This window comes from Melanotaenia boesemani, chromosome 15, assembly GCF_017639745.1.
Source record: "Melanotaenia boesemani isolate fMelBoe1 chromosome 15, fMelBoe1.pri, whole genome shotgun sequence".
NCBI classification, from domain to species: domain Eukaryota; kingdom Metazoa; phylum Chordata; class Actinopteri; order Atheriniformes; family Melanotaeniidae; genus Melanotaenia; species Melanotaenia boesemani.
Genome location: NC_055696.1, coordinates 26,088,862 through 26,096,328, shown reverse-complemented (window position 1 = coordinate 26,096,328; position 7,467 = coordinate 26,088,862).

Sequence of the window (7,467 nt, the reverse complement as noted above, 5' to 3'; positions counted from 1 at the left end):
TCCTCTGAGACTGCAGGCACCTTTTTAAGACAAATGCATTCTGCCTGAATAGGTCAGGAGTGAGGCTATTTGCCTCCAACCTGTTTTATTTTCTAAAAAGACTGTTTTCATCAGACAAGGACAACAGACAAGAGAGACCAAAACAACATAAGGCAGAACCTAGAGGAAACCTTGATGGAAAAAAAAAAAAACACCTCAGCCACCTCCTGAAGAAACCCTCAGAGCTCCCATTGAGGACCCACCCCCTTCATCTCATCGTACTCCATCCAGGTCACCCTCCCTCTCCCCATCCTCCACCCCCTCCTGGACTTCACCTCCCAGATAAAGGTAGCTGGTCACTATTGTGACCAAAGTGACCCCATGACCCAGACACATCTTTTCACTCTGAAACATCCTACTTCATCCTCCCCCACCAACTCCCTAGAGAGAGCTCTGACACAGTCGCCACAGCCGCAGCACCCACCTCCCCTTCTTCCACAGCGGAACCAAACTCCTCATCTGTCTCCACAGCATGAGAACAGCACAACATCTGACTGACATGTGCTGGTTCCAGGCTGCAACTATGTGGGTACTCATAGCTCTCTCTAGGACAAGCCATGGCCCGAAATGCAAGTAGTTTCTTTTATCCCTGTTTAAATAGGCAACAAGAATGAAAGACTGATAAATGTTTAAAAAAGCAAGATTCATCCAATAAATTCTATAAATTGATAAAATCTTGTGCTCATTCCTCATCAGCCTCAGCCTACCCATAACAAAAACTGGACAGACAATGTTTTTAGCACACTGAAGCTAGCTTTGCTAAATGTCAGATTTTTGACTGGAAAAACATTTTTAATCAATGATTTTATTACAAAGCACAAACTTAATTGCATGGTTTTAACAGAAACCTGGCTAGACAGCAAAAATGATTCGATTGTTCTCATAGAAGCAACCCCTCCAAATTCAGTTTTATGAGTAAATCTAGATCACATCACAAAGGTGGAGGGATGGCTGTTCTGTTTAACGACTCCCTCCAATGCAGCAGATATCTTATAAAAACTTTGCCTCATTTCAACATGTGGCTCTCCAGATGACCTCCCACTCTCGTGTGTTGTTCCTTGACATATACAGGCCACTTAAATTCTGTGCAACATTTGTTGATGAACTGCTGTCGATATTCTGTGTTGACTTTGACTGTGTAGTTATTGTCGGTGACTTCAACATTCATGCTGATAACCCGGAGGACGGAGGGACCAAAGAATTTTGTTGTGTTCTTGATAATTTTAGTCTAACTAAGCATGTGAAACTGGAATGAATTTGCTTTCTTTCTTTACTGATAAAATTCAGAAAATCAGGCAGTCAGTGCTTCCATGCCAGGGACAGGACGATAGACTGTATTTAAAAGATGGACGGAGCCTCCGTGACGTCACCCGTATGTGTCTGAAGAGCTGAATTGAAGCTCATTGGGCAGTTCCCACTTTCGCCATCTTGGCAGCGTCACACCTGTCGTCATTCCTGGAAAATCCAAAAATGGGCAAAAAGGTGAAGCTGACAGGGGAACTGTGAAGGTGGGGGTGGATGACTGACACCCATCAAACTCCGAGCTGCCTGTAGCTAAGAGCTAACGGCAGCTAACCAGCTAACGGAGGTAGGCGGGCTAAAGCTAAAGCGCACTGTTAGCCTTGTCGTGCTGCACTCGTCGTAGATGTCATGGATGGATCAGGAAGACAACAGGTTATTTTGTGTTGGCATATGCACAGATGGAGCTGATGCCATGACTGTCTGGTTTAAGTGCTCAAATTAAGGAAGCAGCACCTGAATGTGAGTCTACGCGTTGTGTTATTCACAGGGAAATACTGGCTTGCAGAGAAATGTCCCCGGAACTTAAAATCATTTTGGATGATATAGTTAAAGTTATTAACCACATCAAACCACACGCCCTTAACTCATGCCTGTTTGGGCAGCTTTGTGAGGAGATTGACGTGGAGCACAGAAACCTTTTCATATACACAGAGGGTCACAAAATTCACTTGTGTGACATACAGTACTTAACCTGCTCAATGAACTTAATCTGTCACTTCAAGGGAAAATGACAACTGTCTTCAAGTTGGCAGGTGAAGTTTCTGCATTTAAAGCTAAACAGGATTTGTGGAGACGGTGTGTGACGTATAATTGACATGTTTCAAACATTTGTGGGGATTTTGGAATAGACTGAGCCAGAGCTTTCATTCTCCCAGCTGGTGCACGATCTGCCAAGGAATGGATCTGCGACCCATTTACCAACTAACCAGGGGAATCCACCATGTCCATGCAAGAAGAACTGCTGGAGATCGCAGATGATGGCGGCCTTAAAAGTATGTTTCATACATGGCAGAATACCCTGAGATCACCACAACAGCACTGAAAACCCTGTTGCCATTTCTGACATCCTATCTGTGTAACAGATTTTTTGCAGTGACAGCAGCCAAAACAAAATTATGGAGCAGACTGGACATAAGCAACACACTGTAGGTATCATTATCTTCCATTACTTCTTGATGGGACTGTCTTGTTGCAGAAAAACAAGACAGCATTATGGTAAGTTGTATTTTTCATGCACTTTTTATTTATTTATCATATTTGTTTTTGTGGTATATCTTATGTTGAAGACATGTTTTACCTTTACCATTACAACCAGAGAGTGTAGGGCTGAGAGGGCATTACTCATGTTGTGATGTTGCCGCGATGTTACAAGGATGCTGCTAATAAACTTGCATACACAGTGTATTCTCGTTTATTATTATATTTAGAAAATACCTGTTTTCATGCCGGTCATTTACACCGGTCTGTGAAAATGCTGTCTGACATTAAACCAGTAAAAAGGTTAGGGACCGCTGCTCTATGGGACAACCCAGATCCAGGTAACAGCCCCCCTTAACCATTTTTTTTGTGCCTGACAGTGTTCGTTCCCAGGTCATTGGATGGGGACACGCTTCTTGGTTGACTTGTCATCCTGGGTCGGCTCGCACCTTCTCCTTCCTCCAGAGGTGCTTTTGGTGGCCTTCAATGGAAAAGAACTTCTGCTTGCACCAGAGGGAAGACTTTCACCCAGCCACCTGCCGGTTTCCTCTGCCCGCTCCCTACTCCCAGCAGGCCATGGTTGTGTGTTGCTGTGGATTTTGTTACCATCCTCCCTTCATCTAGCGGAAACACCACTATCCTCACGATTGTGGATTGTTTCTCTAAAGCAGTTAATTTTGTGGCCATACCTAGAACAGGCTAATCAAGATTTGGAGTCGGCTCTATGGTGTGTTGCTGCTGCAAACCCTTCTTCCTGAAGTGACCATCTCAGTTGGGCTGAATATGCCCACAACTTCCTCATGTCGTTGGCCACGCGGGGCTCTCTCCATTTGAGGCATATCTGGGGTACCAACCACCTCTGTTTCCAGTACAGGAGGAAGAGATTGCTGTACCCTCTGTTCAACACCACCTTCATCTCTGCCGGAGGTTATGGTATGAGACTAAGGCTGCCCTACTCAGAACATCTGAATGGAATGGACACCTGGCTGATCACAGGTGTGTTCAAGACCCTAATTACGGTCCAGGTCAGAGGGTTTGGTTGTCTGCTAAACACATTCCCTTGAGGGTTGATTCCAGGAAATTGTGGCCCAAGTATAATGGATTGTTTTAAGGTTGTCATGGTTATCAACCCATTCGTCATAAATCTTTGTCTGCCATCTTCGATGAAGGTCTATCCTGCTTTTAGTGTGTTACAGTTGAAGCCTGTTCTGAACAGTGACCTGGTCTGAGTCTCACTGAATGTTTGTCTCTCTGTGTTAGTTCTGTAATGGACAAGGAACAGCTTAAGTTCCCTTACAGCCTGAAAAATCCATTATCTCGAGAAAGCAAATTTTGTTTTCTCGAAATAACGCGATAAATTATATGGTTATAAGGAACAGATAAAGCAAATTAGTAAATGAAACAAGGTGTTGAGAGAACAGGAAGTAAAAAAGTGTACCACAGAAGGAGATGGACTACAAAATAAATCAGGAAACCAGGACAGCAACAGTAAAGCCAACAAAAAGCAAAACCCATAGAGCATGACAACTACAAAACACTGGCAGATTTTCTCAGTGACTCGCCCCCTAACGACGGCTATTTCAGCATCCATCTTGCATCCTACTGCATCGTGTACTATTGTCTATCTCTTGCTCTTGTGTCTTTATCTTTATGTCTTTACTTTGATCATGTTTTCTTGCCTTCTTTGCTGAAGCCACTGTTTACATTCAAAATGGTTGGAGTGTTGATATCTACTTGCTAGGTTGTGATGTGGTGTGTAAAGCAAAACTCATCTGCAACGTCTCCCTGCTTCCCAGAAGCAAAAGGCTTTTCAACCTTAGGACACTGTTAGGCAGCGATGGCGAAAGTTACATAGTGCGACTTTACTATAATTTGATGAGGAAAATGTTGGCATTCAGTCTTATGGTACCTATGATAAAGTCAGATTTTTCAATCTTGGGGCAGCTGTAGCTTAACCCCACGCTGCCTCTGATGTGTTCATTGGTTCATTCATCAATTAACACATCAGAGGAAGCATGGGGTTCAGTAGCTTTCCCATGGACACTTATGGTATGTTCACACCTAATAATCCACTAGACTCCACTAGTGTTGCTTTGACCACTGGGTCATTCCTCATCTGACTGCAACCTATTTCTACTGGCTATCTCCCTACATGCAAGTATGTTTTGGTTATATTTACTCACAATGCTCTGCGCTGAATCCACAATGTCATGCATTGTAATCTGTTTCCTAAATTTGATTCACTTGAAGCGGACTGAGACCTCGGCCTGTAAGTGGACCAGAGTTTGCTTCTTTGATCCACATCAGAATTCAGTTCCCCAAAGGAACTGGGCTTTCCAAACAAATGAACTAGGATTTTAATCACAAGGGCTGGTGTGAATGCACCCATAAAGGTCATTACATACTCTTAACAAAATTAAGTCATTTTATTGTCACAACCCTAGTTTTGGAGTTCTCACGGCCTAATCTTGACACATCAGCTAAGCAGAACTCTTTTTTTGAACTGCTAACGTGTATATTTGTGTGATTGGTTCGGTTTGAAGCAAGTGTGGTTAATCAGAAAATATGAAGTAGTAAGGTTTTTTGTTCTCTTTCTTCCTCATGTGCTAGATTCAACAAGACAGAATGAGATTGAAAAAGTAGGAAAATCTGTACAACAAACAAGGCATGTAAAGACAAGGACACTGCTGCACACACGACCCCGCCCTGTCACGGACAATGCTTCTTGTGAAGTACAAAATAACCAAGCTAATTGCACATTAAAACACAAGTACACACACACACACACACACACAAACACACACACACATATATATATATATATATAATTTGGTACAGTCTGTTTTTTGTTTTTAATTCAAATGTCAGATTGAGCTCAGGAACAAATTGGAATAAACTGCTTTTTGTGATTTTATATGAATGGAAGCAATTGTGTAAATCCTGAATCAGAGCAAATCAAAATTGCCTCGTGTCAGAATTTGTGATATTGGCAAACATCATCATTATTCAGTCAATCATTATTATCAATCATTTATCATTAAATGGATATAATATCTTGTGATTAAACGTGTAAACCCCCATTTCATACAGTTTATCATGTGGTCTGTAAAAATCACAGCCAAACAACATTCCAGGTTTCCTGCTAAGGATAAATTCCTGTAGTGTTTCCAACAGTTTAGAATACTGGTCAATAATTCCCAGAAATGCCATGTATGATCCAATTTGGAAGTATAGTGCCTTGTTTCTATCTATATGATTCTGGGTTGCTGCTAATACACAACTCTCTAACATAAAGGCATTTTCGGTGTATTGATCTGCCCTTCAGGTTATGTTTGTGTCCTGGGGAGCTCTTGCTCTTTTACAGGGAATATCAGGTGGTGGTTTCACAGGAAATGGTTCTGTGTTTAGGCAACTGCAGGGAATCACACTGCCATAAAAATTCCTTTTGATTGTCTCGTTGTGTTGCACTTTTTATTCTTCTGCGTCTCCTTGTTCACAAACACATTGAACACTCAACATATTCTCTCCTCCATGCTGCATCTCTTGTTCCCATCATGCTCCCTCTCTCCCTCACCTCCATTACCATTACCCCTCCTCCTTTTCCCATCCTGTCACGTCTTATACCTTCTTTCTCCTCACCTCTCTCTCTGTCTCTGATTAAGGTTGCTGGTGCATTAATAAAATACAGCCCCCCCACCCACCTCCCTGCCCTCCTCCAGTGGGATTAGGCAGAGCAATAATTCCATCTCCAGCACTGGCCGCTTTGAAGTCGACTGGCAGGAAAACCGGCAGCTTCTTCAACTTCCCATTTGCATAATCCCACCACTTCACTCATACTTGCCCATCAGAGTGGAGGATGAGCTCATATCCGGAACAGAGCTGCATATCACCATTATAATAATCCAGTCATTTCTAGTACAGTAGCACCTCTCTCTTTATCACCGGTACAATCACGCTGTCATTATCAGCATCAGGATGGTATCAGTGTTCCAACCCACTTCCTCATCACACAGCTAATTTTCACATCTTTATCATAAGTAATTAGCATATGCAAATGATAATTTTTGCTCACAAGCTGCAACTGATTGTATTTGTGTTGCATTATCTGCCTGAGCAGTACAGTTTAGGTAATTCCCACAACCGTGACGAGAAGTACCTGCATACTATCAAACAACACAAGAGGTTAATGTGCAGAAAACAGATGTTGTAAACACAAACAGTCATCTTCCTTTGAGAGAGATGAATTGGTGTGTGATTAAAATACAGAGGGTCCTATAGAAAGACAATTTCTTTACTGTTATTCCATACTAACCTCTAATAATAAGAATTCATGATAGTAATTTAGCATCAGGAAATATATCTTATTAGTTTTTCTAACAATATAATCACTTAAATCCTAGCACAATGTCAGGATGTATTACATAGGAAAACAGACTAATCGCATTATGGGTGCATAAATAAAAGGCTCTTGTAGGTATTTAGCATGAAGAGCCCTCGTGTCTCAAGTGTAGCCCAAGATAATCGATAGGATGTTGTCAGTTCAGAGAAATACCTTTTACCCATAGTGCATCCCTCCTAAACACAAACATCTAACACACAATGCAAAATGAGTCCCCAGATAATATTAGTCAAATGTGATGTTGAGTAAGAACTTATGTAATGCTGACAGCAGCAGTAACTTTGAAAAAAAAAAAAAAAAAACTTTAAGTTTTGTCCTCTGAGACACAGCCTTCATGTCCAGAAGAAGAAGAAGACATTAGTTATTACCTAAAGGCTTTAGGAGAAGAGTGCTATCAGCAAAGCCACAACCAGGTGCAGAGGGCTTTAGTGCTGAGGCGTAAAATACTGTAATCCCACCATTCAGCAAACTCTGCCGTCATCAAAGCAGGAGAGAAGCCACAGCTGAGTCAGCGAAGTTCATGTCTGTAA